This window comes from Eptatretus burgeri, chromosome 6 (genome assembly GCF_056783735.1).
Source record: "Eptatretus burgeri isolate ZD-2024b chromosome 6, Ebu_testis_v1, whole genome shotgun sequence".
Classification (NCBI taxonomy): Eukaryota; Metazoa; Chordata; class Myxini; order Myxiniformes; family Myxinidae; genus Eptatretus; species Eptatretus burgeri.
The window spans coordinates 29,532,767-29,546,745 of record NC_140966.1 but is presented as its reverse complement, the minus strand read 5'-3'; the positions used below and the strand labels follow the sequence as shown (position 1 = coordinate 29,546,745).

Below are 13,979 nucleotides of genomic sequence, written 5' to 3'. Positions count from 1 at the left end.
TCCTGTTCACAGACACACACACACACAGACGGGTGAAAACATAACCTCCAATCACCTTTGGTGGCGGAGGTAGCAACAGGATCTGAAAGGTTGGCCTAAAGGTGCGCACGCTCGCCTCTAAGCCATCTAGCCTGGGTTTGAATCCTGACCCCAGGAATAAACTGTCATCCCGATGTTTCACAGGCAGGGTGATGTTAAACTAGGGATTACGTCTGCCAGCATTCGTTGGTGGACGTTAAAGATCCAATGGTGTCCTTCGCGAATAGTTGGCGAGCCATCGCTCGCACTATGTCCAGAATCCAAATTCCTGCCCTAACCATCAAGAAGGCATTGCATCAGCGGTACCAGCTGAGTGCCTCGGCCAGCATAGTGCTGCATACGAATGAAGAAGAACAAACAATTGGCAATGTAATTTATATTATATGTGGTAGAGATGAACAACTCAAATAAAGCATCTCGGTCTTCAACAGGGCTACTGATACAAAGGGATGACAAGAGGGAATCCATTGTACTTGCATAAGCCTCTTCTCTGGCTTAGTTGTTAGGGTGGCTGGCTTGGGATCCTTGGGTCCTGAATTTGAGCCCTGTCGGCTGCTAAATTTACACCAGGTGGGGTTGACTCAGTCTGTCATCCTTCCGAAGTTGGCGAAATGAGCACCAGTGTACTGGTAATGGGGCACCTGCATCAGCGGCATAGCTGCATCCCTAACCAATGATGCAACGAGCAGTGTGTATTGTACTTGCATTCGTTAAGGAAAATATAGCTGGAATGCCAATGTCTCTTCAAACATAATTTGTAAACCTTTTACTTGTCTATCCATACTTTTGTAGATGCTTTGCTAATGGAGGAGTGGCACAAACGAGAGGGGAGGGAGGTGGTTTAACAAGTGCAGAAGAGAACAGAGGTGGGTATGGAAGAAAGTATGAAGTGACAATTGAGAAACTTGATCGAGGGCCTCACGCCAACAGATGCAGGTAGTTGGTTCCACAGATGAGTAAATAGGGATGAATGAATGGACGTGAGCATTCAGGTTATAATTGGGGAGGGCAACCATATGTGAGTTTCTGGACTAATGCATGAGACCTGGAGGATTCGGGGAGGATGGAAGGGCAAAACGCAAGCAATAGAAAACAAGACTCCATGATAAACTGGCTTCTGATGGGAATGAAACAGATCTTGGTACTCAGTCTCCTGCTGAGAGATGTCAAAAACATAGAGAGCCTTGGACCCCACGGGAGAACGATGAGAAGCAGATGCACCAATCCATAGTGTGGACCGACACTCTAAGATAGTTTGACAGATGAAGGCTTTGTACACTGTAATAAGCTCTGAATGGAACAGCATGGACTTGGCACGGGAGAGAATACCAAGACATCGCCCATCCTTTGGGGTCAGTTTGGGAGAAGTGGTGTGCCCAAGACAAGTTGTGACAGATGGTGAGGCCAAGGAATTTCAGTAAGTGCGTCTCTTCCAGGAATTAAATTAGCCGACAAAGTAAACTGGGGAGGGGTGGTTCAAAAGCCAATCCTTGTGGAAGGACAGAGTGAGAGCATGGGATATTCCTGTGTTGAAAGAATATATAAAGTATCGTTGCGGTTCTGTAAAAGCACATGCCTCAAAGGCAATGGCACACAACATACAGCGATCCCAAGGCAGATATTTCAATCGTATATGTTTAAGTTAGTCCCTTCCATATGTCTCGTGGGTAAAAAGGGAAAGATGCATTGTGTGGGACTCTTGTAGTTTGGTCCATTATATCCTCACTTTAACCTTTTCCTTTCCGTAACAGGAACCATGCAAGCAAGCACGGACGCCACACAAATAAGAATGAGTGGCACACTACGAGCATTTTCAGCATGTTCGTGCTGTGGGCGCATCCAGCCAACAGCGCACAGGAACATCGTTTTGTTGGAGTTTGCGTGCCCATTCCCCGTTCAGATGTGCACGCCAATTCCCAACCACCACCTCACCTCAGACTTCACTCCGCTCACCAAAACGCACCATGTTCACCACAACCGCTTCCGACAACTGGGAAAAATAGCCCTGCAACCACCCACACTGAATCCCGACTTGTATTCCCCATTTCACTATGAGCGCCACGTGGCACTCGGCCCTCACCATGGACGCCACATGGCAATCAACACTCGCTACAGACACCGCATTGCCACCATCTCTCAGGAAGAATGTAAAGACAAGAGCGCCCTACTCTATGACCGCCGTAACTGCCGATGGTCAAATCCACACCGATACCTCAAGGGACCCTAAGGGGACATGGGTCGAGATGTTCCAGGGCATAACGTGAGGCGCAAACATGCGCAGTGGCTTATGAAGGGACCTACAGGTAGCACGAGGACTGTGCTACAAATACATGATAGAATGAAGAGCAGCACAAGTTCGGGGCTGGAACACGCGTCCAAAGACTGTAGCCCCACATGAAGCTCGGAGCTCCAAACTGTGCCAAGGTCGGCAAGTAACTGAGCCATTCTCCAGCTCTAAGGCCTGGCGAGGTGTGGTTATGGCCAGTGGCCCAATAGAGGAGCGGTATTTTGCCTGCTTCTCGTTGAGATCCGGTCCTCGGCCCATCCCTTTGTCCGGGTCCATAAAAAGGACAGAGCAGAGTCAGTTCGCTCACTTTTAGGTCACTCGCTCTTCCAGTCAGTCTGCTCGTGGGTCATTCAGTCAGCCTGCTCGCCTGTACGAGTCCATCCTGTTCACCCTGCTCGCTGGTCACGACTGCTGCTTGCCTTCATGTTTGGGGTTGTCAGTGCTGCTGCCGAAGGAACACGGAGCCAGACGGGATCGGCAAGCAGGCAGTCAGCGAGCTTATCGGCACGGAGCGCAAAGCGCCGCAAGTCCCTGTGACCAAGCGGGATGGGGGGGGAGGGGGGAGTCTCACACTACTGCCACAAGGTGGGGCCACTCCGTTTGAGCGATCCCCAATAAGTACAGACATTCACACAGATACGTTAGGGACTTTCTCATTATGAATTTTCTTCTTCCATCTCTCTTTCCATCTACCTCATCTACTGTGGACGCATAAAAGAGCATCAGTGCGGGCCAAAAATGAAGGAGCGAACGTACTGAGTTGCATTCACATTTTCCTCTTGCATGACGCTGCACCACACTTCCCACTCCCACATCTTAAACATAATCAGTATTCTTCCCACCTACCGCTCCCTAAGCATTCTGGGATGCATTTATCTGCCGACCGCACCAGGTATCAAGAGTACGTTTACCCTCACCTGCTTTCTTTCTCTCTGGCTATCTAATCTTCCTCAGGTTTGTGGGTGTGTATGTGATGGCGCTTGTCCAAGCATAAATTAAGATTGTAGAAGATATATGGGATAACTCTGCTCTGTTTCTGCTTTTGTAAGATTGCTTGTCTTTTGCCACACCCCACAAATTCCTTACTTTCCCTGCTGTACATACCAATAAATCCCATTCACTGTGCCACATACCTTTCCACGCTTTCTGGTTGTAAATAAATGCCCTGTGTAGAAATGTTCCCAGCTCGTTTTTGTGTTTTCTTTCATTGGTCCAGCATGGCCCGCACCCGAACTTGGCTGGAAAGATATTCCCAACGATTCGCTTTGCAGCCGATACATACTTGGCAGTTCTGCTCAGCTGCACCTGATCTGGTAGGTAATCTGGGTAACACAAGTACGTATCGACGGCATGTTCTCCGGTAATGAGGTCACGTGACCCTTAGGTAAACGGTTCATGAGACGGAGGACCCTAAGTCACGTGGTCGAGTGATTGGCATTTGTGGTTGATTAGCGACCCGCCACATCACGATGTTATTCATGTACGACAGCCTGCGATTCGGGTGAGTCCTGCGAGTAACCCGAGGAAGTCCATCCCTCATGCTCTCGCCGTGACACCGGGACCATAACAATATGTTAACAATTTAGCACAATGGCACGAGCATTACACATTGAGCAAGAGATTAATTCTATTTTTACCCTTGCTGAAGGAGAGGGTATTGCATTTCGGTCAGTTTATTTGTCCGCACAGAGCTTTCATGGTTTTTCCACAACCGCTTGTCGGATTGACACGAAATTTTCAACATTGGTGTGACCACTCATGCAGAAGGCTTAATGATAATTATGATGCCAGAGGTCACATGGTGTGGCAGCCATATTGGAAAAACAGAAAAACTTTGGACCTCTGTGTCTCTGAAACCACACCAAGGAAAAAATTGAAACTTGGCACATAGCAAGCACTCCTCCTGGGGAATGAGAGTGATTTTTTAGGACGTCATAACTGCATATGTAGAACGCTACGTCCAATCAGTATGAAAATTTTTGAAGGTCATCTAGGGATAAAATGGTGCACAAAATGTTTTTCATGAAGTCATCGGTCACGTGATTCGACAGACATATAATTAAAAAAAAAATCTCTGAAATGACTGAACCGGTCATCATGGCTTGCAGTTATAAAGTGGCACTTCCAATTATGCCTAACAGCAGCTTAAACCCGAGTAACATACAAAGACAGTATCACAATTAGTGTTGTACTACCCATCGCTTCGCCGACGGATTTAAATCAAAAGAAAGTTTGTCGCACTTCACAAAACATATTGCGAATGTATATGTTCTCAATGAGGATGTAAAATGAAGTGAAACGAGTGAAAAAAAAAAAAAACAAACAAAGAAGACATTTTATAAGATAATTGTTGTCATAGCTGTTGTTGGTGTTTGTGTGCCCCATCCAAGTGCTATTATAATATATATGTACGTATGTATGTATGTGCGTATGTATGTATGTGCGTGTGTATGTATGTATGTATGTATGTATGTATGTATGTATGTATGTATGTATGTATACACGGTAGATGTATACATACATACAAGGGGGAAGCACTTGCAGTGGTAGTGTGAGAAAATTCTGAGGATATCTGAAGTTTCAATCGCTCAGTGGGCTTGTCACTGCGTAAGTGATGAAGTCCCTATACTAGGTTCAAGCCCCGGGTTGAGTCAGAATTTTTTCACACGAGCTCCACGAAGGAATTTATTTCTGTATTATAGATTTCTGTGAGGTATATCTCTAAAATACTAACATGAACACACACACGAACACACACACACACACACACACACACACACACACACACACACACACACACACACACACACACACACACACACAACTTCGGCCAATATAAAGCTTGTAGTGTTGTGAGAAGATTCTGATGTCTGAAGACTCAATAGCTCAGTGGGCTGTCACCCTGTAAGTGACAAGGTCCTTAGGTTTGAGTCCCAGGTTGAGTCAGAATTTTTTACACCAGCCTCATGTAAGAATTTATTTGATATGTATATATATATATATATATATATATATATATATATATATATATATATATATATATATATATATATAGTTGCAGGGCTGGGTATCGGCTACGAGCACGAACGCTAGGTGGAGCAGTAGGGTCGACTCTGCCAAACATCCGGAATTTAGATCGTACCTTTCGGAAAACCCTGACAGGTACGGGTCCCTTACCGGACCGTGAATCGTCAATAATTCCACCACATGGTACAGGGTTATTTGCCAATCCTCAATATAATTAGAAATCCACGTGGCGAGTTACCGAGTATTCACACCCTCGACGGCTCTCGTACGAGTCGAGCCGTTAGCGTGCCCAACCCGAGCGGACGGTTGCCGAAGTTCCGTCGGTCCAATCGTACATTTACAGCGGCAACAGCCTTTAAAATTCACAAACACGCGTCACGCCAAGCCAATGGAGGAAACGGAGCAACGAAATGATACATTTAACAAATGTATTTATTTATAATGGGGCAGGGGAACATGCAAGAAGGCAGAGTTAACCGAATATAGAAGGAATAGCAATTTATGTACAAGCACTTATGCAGTTTTACTTAATAGACTGGCACCACACACACACACACACACACACACACACACACACACACACACACACACACACACACACACACACACACACACACACACACACACACACACACACACACACACACACACACACACACACACACACACGAACCGGTGGCCACAGCCTTCATTGAGGCCTCCAGCTCGGAGGGAAAGGCGAGCTGAAGACCAGAGCCTGCCTCGGACCTGTCCACCTCTTGTGGTTTTCGAGCTGGTGGGCTGGCGGGACTCGGACCTTTCGCATGTGAGGCGAACGCGATCTCCACTCGTGGCAGGCGAACGTGATCACCACTCGTGCCAGGCGAACGCGATCACAACTCATGTCACCCGTTTATCTCGCCTTGTTCACCGACAGAGACAAGGCGCGCAACCCTTGCGGTTCTGGTGGAGGAAGGATCTCTCAAGCTCTTTTTGTGGGCCGATCGCGCCGCACCTTTATTCACCCCGTCCAGGGGAGAAAGGGGCCGCTTCCCCCCTCCCCGCTCTCCCTGACTGGACGGTTTTGGCACGCAGAATCGCTCGTCGCCCTGGCATTGGCCAAAACGAGCGGCAAGTCCGTCAATTGGACCGGGGGCGTGGTGACATCACGCGGACTGCCTTTCTCACCATCGCGAGGTCTAATTGGCTGAACGGCAACCACCCCACCCGTAGCATGCTGATTGGTCGAGGGCAACCGCGAGGCTCCTTCTTGAACTCCGCCCACCATGGCGTCGGCGTGAGGAAGCGAGGTGAAGGTGAGGGTGATGTTGTTGTTGTTGAAGTTATGAAGTTATAACCCTGTACCACAATGTTGAAGTTATGAGGGGTGTAAAAAATGAAAGAAAACCCTGACTATCAAAGTAACTCACAGCGCATGTACATTTATTCACCCATTAAACGAGGGACGGGGACCCTAACTAAAAAACACATACTTACCGATATAACTGTTCTATGGGACCTGTATCTTTAGTGCTCACGGCTTCCAGATTCGCAACAATATATATACATATATAATATTGTTAGAGCTGTGGAAATTCGCAAACCACCATTCAGGACCCTCAGGTGAGATATCTTCATAGGTACATGTGTAGTTAGCCCAAACCCGTTGTATAGATGGAATTTATGTGATCCATCCGGGCTGCGACGCTTTGAGTTCGGCGTTTTTCTTTTTCTATCTTTTATTTCAAACACACAACATTTCAACAACCATGCCATCCCCATCACAGCGCCAACCACACTGCAACCACGCCACCTCCACCATCTACGCTACTACATCTTCGCCACTATGTCCGCTTCCGAACGGCAAACAAGGGCAACAAGGAAGGAGCTGCGAGGACGCGCGGGTTTTCCCGCCTATTTTCCCCGCGCTTGGTGTGAAGGAAAAGGGGTGGGCAGCTCGCTGCCGATTGGTGGATGACCAGTGTGAGACGGTCGGGGAGAGGGAACGCCCCTCTTCGAGAACCCTCTCGAAGGAAGGAGGAGCCGGGAACGGGTCGGGGCGAAGGGCGGAGCCCCGCGTGATAAAAGACGGACACGGACGGGCGCGCTTGAGCTTCCTCTTTCGCCTCTTCCTCTTTCGCGCTTCCACTTCCGCCTCTTCTTGGTGGTCGTGGCTGGTGGTCTGGTTGGTCTTCGGGAAGAGGTCCTGCGCCCGCGCCTTGGCGAGCGGCCCTGTCACAAAGTCCACGGACGGGAGACGCGGCAGCGCCCGTTGTGAGGTGGACCTGTGCGTCCGGACGGGGAGTGCCGGAGAGGGTTCGCCGGCCGCGAGAGAGGTAGGGGCCAGGCGCGACCACGTTGACGGTCGCGGGAGAGGGACTCACCAGACACAAAAGGGAAGTCGCGACTTCTTTCTTTCTTTTCTTTGGGGTTTTGGTGTGAATGTCCGTGGGTGGCGCCAGTCTGGCTAAAGTAGAACTGTTTAAGTGTTGCCGTGTGTACGCATATTCAGTCGTAGCTCTGCATCGTTACATTTGTTTTGGCTGTTATATGTGCATTTGCTTTTTGTGTATGGCTGTATATACGTGCTTTCCATGTGTCGCGTAATAAAGTGCTTGCATGTTGAACTGTGCCCGTTTCGCTTTGCCTTTTCTCCATTGACTCTCCATCCTGTTTCACGTAAAGGGTTTGTAGCGGGTGCAAGATCCCGGTAATTAATCTGAACCATCCAGGTCGACGATAACACCGCTCGGTTATCCCGATAGTACGGAACGGGCCGCCCAAGCGGTTCATGTCCAGAGTCGACCTGCGGCGAGGTACGATCGCCCGGTCGACCATTAGCGCAGGTACTGAGGTAGTTAGAATTTGGCGAGCAACCCTATCCTGCGCGGGTGGGCAATTGGCACGGTCGTGGTGGGGTTAAACCCCCACCCGTGACTAGCTCCCGGCATTGTTCCGAGAGGGTCACGACAGAATTGTCCGTCCGGTGGGCGACGTGCCGCGATTCGAGTTACGCGGCCGTTCGCACGCCGGCAAGCGCGAATTCGCAACAATATATATTCAAGAAGTATTACAATATATAATTTTGTGCTCCTTCCATGTTCATCAGGATATTTTTTAAAGGGTCCCAGCTGTCATAAAAGATACTGCTTCTTCTTCTTCCATCATAGAAAAACTTGCATTTAAATCAGGCATTTTAAAAATTAAACACTAATTTTTGGTCCAAGTGAATTGATAATTAGCTTTCCAACCAAGTAAATCGAGTCATAGATTTCCAAGCAAGTTAATTGATCGTTAGCTTTCTCACGGAAACATTTTTATTATCCGCCAACAGCAGGAATCCTTTATTTTAGAATAAAGCGTGACGATGCCTGTGCATGCACTCGCACACCTCATTTTAGTAAGATTCACAGCCGATTTTATGAATCATAGAAATTACTCCCGACATTGAAAAAACGCAACAAATGCAGAAATTTCTCATTCCTGAAAAGGGAAACATGAATGATGAATGCATAAATGCAGAAATATGAATGCACAACAACAAACCACAACACAAGTAAACATACATAGCCAAACTGAACCCACAGCTTTATATTATTGTACAGTAATACCTCACTCTTCGCTGCACCGCAGAACACCACTTCATTAGATAGAAGCTATTTTCTTACGAGTTATTTGGCCTGAAGAAAATTTTTACGATACAAAAAAAGAAAAAAAAGAAAATACATCACAGGCAGCATTCCCCGAGTCCATCACACGCAACGCTCTCAAATACAGCTCACGCGTAATAAATAACGCTGTTGGGAACGCATCTCCATATAAATAATTGAGGCCCGGCGAGGAGGAGTGATGTAAGCGACATTTTTTAATGATATGATGATGATTGGCTCGGATGATCGGGGAAGGGTTAAAATAGTGCTATATGGCATTAACTCCAAAATGGCCGATGTGGCCCTTACATCACTCCTCGCGCCTCAATTGTATAATGACCCCTTTAAGGCACATCCAGTATTCAATGAGCACTCAATCCAGGAACGCATCCCGAGTACGAAGAGAGGTACTACTGTACTCCGGTTCTTTTACAAATGTCAGGATAGAATTTCAGACTATCAACTTTTTCAGTGTTATATTAATGCATATTAACCTCAAATACCTAAAGGCACGAGTGAAGACACTCGTCATCCACATGAAGGTGATTCGTCAAAGCTAAAACTTCCTTGTTGATTCGAAAGCCAGGAACCCAGTGCTGGAACGTCGAGCCAGTGATTTTCCGTGACTGCAGAAAATGGAAGGGATTCAAGGAATCGGTGACTTGAAATGGAAAACTGAATCTGATGTGGAAAAAAAAATGGAATGTCATAAATGACGGCAAAAAAGTCAAGATTAGGTTGAAATACAAATAAAATATTCACTAAACTGTCCAATTTTGTGATGCACAAGGGGGTACCGTCAAAACCTACAAAACGCGGAGCACGTGCACAGCCAAGGTTCCGCTCATGCCAACTGTCAATTGCAATCTCGATCTTGAATGCTGACAATAAATACCGAATAAAATTCCATCTAACAATCTCCGGAGAGCCGAGTCAAAGTGAAAAGTCACCCCACTGTTGAAATTTCAGTGAAAATATTCCCTGAAAATACAATCGCCGGCAAAAACAAGATGTAAGCTTACACGCATGCATCTTTGGAGAAACTATTTTCATTTAAATACAGACGAGATTGCCAAAAATAATCCAAAACAAAAAACTCCTGGTGCATCGATGTCAATGTACATACTGCCACATTCGCATACATGGACATCATAATCAAGAACAACTTAGTTTAAAGTGCCACATCCCATTGATCCGGCTTCCACATTTTTCCCAGCTGCAGTTTATAATTTCATTTTAATTTGATCATCCCCCCATTCGTGTCACCCGGATGACAAAATACACCGCACAGAGATGCAGTGGGGGATTCCAGGTGCGGAGATGAAGGAAATTGTATTTTTTTTTTCCAGTGCGAATGAACAAATAAATGCTTCGTTTATCCATCGATAACACGAAAAAAAATTTGGAAATGTTAAGTGGAAAATCAGTGGCTCTAAATTAACCATCGAGGTAAACTTTGAATGTCAAACATGTTTGCACCAAGGTCAAAAGCATAATGTAAAACTAGGACAATCGGTGGAGCGCATACCTCCGCCCCGTAATGCCTGATCCACGAGAACATATTGAGCCAAATACATTTTTGAGATTTCGCGCTACATATCGTTTTTGAGATATCGCGCTACATATCATTTTTGAGATATCGTGTTAAACATCATTTTTGAGATATCGTGCTAAACATCATTTTTGAGATATCGTGCTAAACATCATTTTTGAGATATCGTGCTTAACATCATTTTTGAGATATCGTGCTTAACATCATTTTTGAGATATCGTGCTACACATCATTTTTGAGATATCGTGCTGCATATACTTTTTGAGATATCGTGCTACATATCATTTTTGAGACATCATGCAACATATCATTTTTGAGATATCGTGCGACATATCATTTTCGAGATATCGCGCAACATATCATTTTTGAGGTATCGTGCCACATATCGTTTTTGAGATATCGCGCTACATATCATTTTTGAGATAGCGTGCTACATATCATTTTTGAAATATCGTGCTACATATCATTTTTGAGATATCGTGCTGCATATCATTTTTGAAATATCATGCTACATATCATTTTGAGATATCATGCTACATACCGTTTTTGAGATATCGTGCTGCATATAGTTTTTGAGATATCGTGCTGCATATAGTTTTTGAGATATCGTGCTGCATATCATTTTTGAGATATCGTGCTGCATATCATTTTTGAGATATCGTGCTTCATATCGTTTTTGAGATATCATGCTACATATCGTTTTTTCAGATATCGCGCTACATATCATTTTTGAGATATCGTGCTACATATCATTTTGAGATATCGTGCTACATATCATTTTTGAGATATCGTGCTACATATCATTGAGATATCGTGCTACATACCGTTTTTGAGATATCGTGCTACATATCGTGTTTGGCCCGATCTCTCAATGGTGAAGAATCACTCAAGGAATTCTCGTAGTGATGTAGTCGGATCCGGATCCGGATCTTCCCCAAAATCTAATCAGTTCATACTTGTCACACACCCAACCTGTCTACAAAATTTCTTCTGGATCCGTCCACAACTTTGCGAGATATCCTGGACACAAAAAAACAAACAAAGACAGGAAGGGGTGAAAACATAACTACCTTCACCTTCCTTGGTGGAGGTAATAATGTACAACATATATTACAAAGGAAACAGAAAGGACCATTCTAGTTAATTAAGTCCCATGCTAATATACTGCAGAAGTCTGGTCTTGGCTTAGCAGTTAAGATGGCTGGCTTGGAATCTTAGGGTTTTGAGTTTGAGCCCCTGTCAACCGTTGAATTAACTCCAGGTGGGGTTGACTTAATCCTTCTGAGGTCGGCGAAATGAGCACCAGTGTACTGGGGTGATAACGCTTCGGTGTAACCTGCATCGGAGCGGCGACCCGTCCAGGACTATTCCCCTTGCCAATGAAACTGCCTCGGCAGCCCTATGCACCTTTATGGCAAGAAAGGAATGGTATTATTATCCCCCGCCAACCAACGAAGTTGGCGGGGGATATAGAAATGGGTTCCGTCCGTCCGTCCGTCCATTTCGTTTCCGGAGCTTAACTACAAATCCACTCAAGATGTTGTTCTTTTTTCGGCTGCTCCCGTTAGGGGTCGCCACAGCGGATCATCTGTTATGATCCGCATACTCATTTGGCACAGGTTTTACGCCGGATGCCCTTTCTGACGCAATCCTGGTCACCTCTTACGACACAGGGATAAGGATTGGGTTTCGCCATGATTCCGGGCTGCCCTACACCCTCTCATAGCGCGGCCCAGCACAGAGCTCCCGTCCTCAAGCGATCCTCCAACCAAAGCCTCAGAGTAGCCGGAGTACAGGCGCACGCCACTACGCCCGGTAAATCCCCTCAATATATATTGAGGAAATTTGGTACACATATCAAGCAAGTGGTGAACTGGTGCCTTTTGATATTTTCTAATTGATAGGTCACATGGTTTGGCAGCCATGTTGGATTCAAGAAAAATATTAAATAATGTTTTCTCTGGAATCACATAATCTAACGAAGCAAAAATTTGCAACTATCATCTTCCATCATGTCTGCATACATAGTAAAAATTATGACATCACAAGTCACATGGTTTGGCGGCCATCTTGGATAGAAAAACACACCTCATCCGATTAACACGAAACTTCACACACGTATTCCATTGGAGGATTGGAGGCAGAATGTAAATTTATGATGTCATATGTCACATGGTTCGTCAGCCATCTTGGATTGAAAATTAATATATTTTTTTTAAATCTTCTTCTCCAGAACGGCTGGACAGATTGAGGCAAATTTTCACATACACTTTCCCCAAGACATCCTTTCAGAAGTTTGTTAATTTCTAATTGAAAGGTCACATGGCTTGGCGGCCATATTGAATTTACTGTAAAACCTTCAAACATCTTCTCCAGAACGGCTGGTCAGATCAAGGGGAAACTTCACATACATATTGCACACGCTTAGGGAATACAAGTTTGTTAATCCTCATTTACTATGGCGGGGGATATCGAAGACTTTGTCTTCAACGGATGCTAGTTAATATTAATGTACTGCCTGCATTACATCTCCCATTATAAAGTACCAACTTTAACAGACTTGGTTATTATCCTCTGCTTCATAAGTCATGTAACATGCCGTTTATGGTTCAGGAAGAAGCACAAACATTGTATTTGTGGAATATGCTAAACAGTCATCCTCTATATTTATTCAAATTACAAGGGTATCATGAAAAACGACAAAGGATTTAAACTTGACTTCAGCATCAAGAGCAATTCACCAACGGGAATGTCAAACAGGCTGACCCACAGTGATGTAAGCCAACATCAATGCCAATGCTGGATTCACATTTTCATGTTTCAAAATTTCAATGCACTTACAGCTCATTAAAGACGATGCAAAAGGTGAAGAAAAAAGAAATCAAGTGAAAACAACAAAAAAACTAGAACGAGCAATCAAAGTTTGCAAATCCTCGCTCGGACTTGTTTTGTGAGGTCTTATAGCAAGTATTTTATAGACACTCGCAGAGTACCCACCCGACAGGCGATCTTGCTCCAAGCGTGCAACATGTCCTTCTGACGCATACCTTTACTTGGGTGATGTATAGGCAACTGTCAGCTGCTTCAATTGCTCCCAAAAATTAAATAAAAATAACCCGGGTTATGTGCACGAAGCAAAACATACCTACTGCCTATACTGGAATTCAAAACACTTCACTGCACTGGAAAACGTGGGGACAAGAATGCTATACTGTAAAGGGTGGGGACTTGTAATCCCCTCTCCTATCTTGAGCAGTGTTACACGATACACAATTACATAGATAATTTGCGTCCCTCCCTTCCAAGACTACAGTCAAAGATAAAAACACCCTGATGCATGAATTGGGGACATGATGATCCGATGTAGCAAGTGTGGATGTAATCAGGCCAGAACTGCAGGAGGAGTAGCGCAACACACACACACACACACACACACACACACACA

At 45.2% G+C, this 13,979-nt stretch overlaps 1 protein-coding gene across 12 annotated transcripts in view; it reads right to left on the bottom strand.

The window, feature by feature from the left end:
- LOC147024465 (SWI/SNF-related matrix-associated actin-dependent regulator of chromatin subfamily A member 4-like) overlaps nt 1-13,979 on the bottom strand; it is a 174,058-nt gene that overhangs the window by 147,188 nt on the left and 12,891 nt on the right. For 3 of the 12 annotated variants that reach the window (XM_085884422.1, XM_085884417.1, XM_085884421.1), the window contains one exon: nt 9,486-9,608. The exons of 6 other annotated variants lie outside the window; for them this stretch is intronic. The gene's annotated coding sequence lies outside the window, so the exon portion shown is untranslated. Of the gene's footprint in view, nt 1-9,485; nt 9,664-11,358; nt 11,555-13,979 lie in introns of all 12 variants that reach the window. 3 more of the 12 variants (XM_085884423.1, XM_085884418.1, XM_085884419.1) reach the window with 2 other exon arrangements.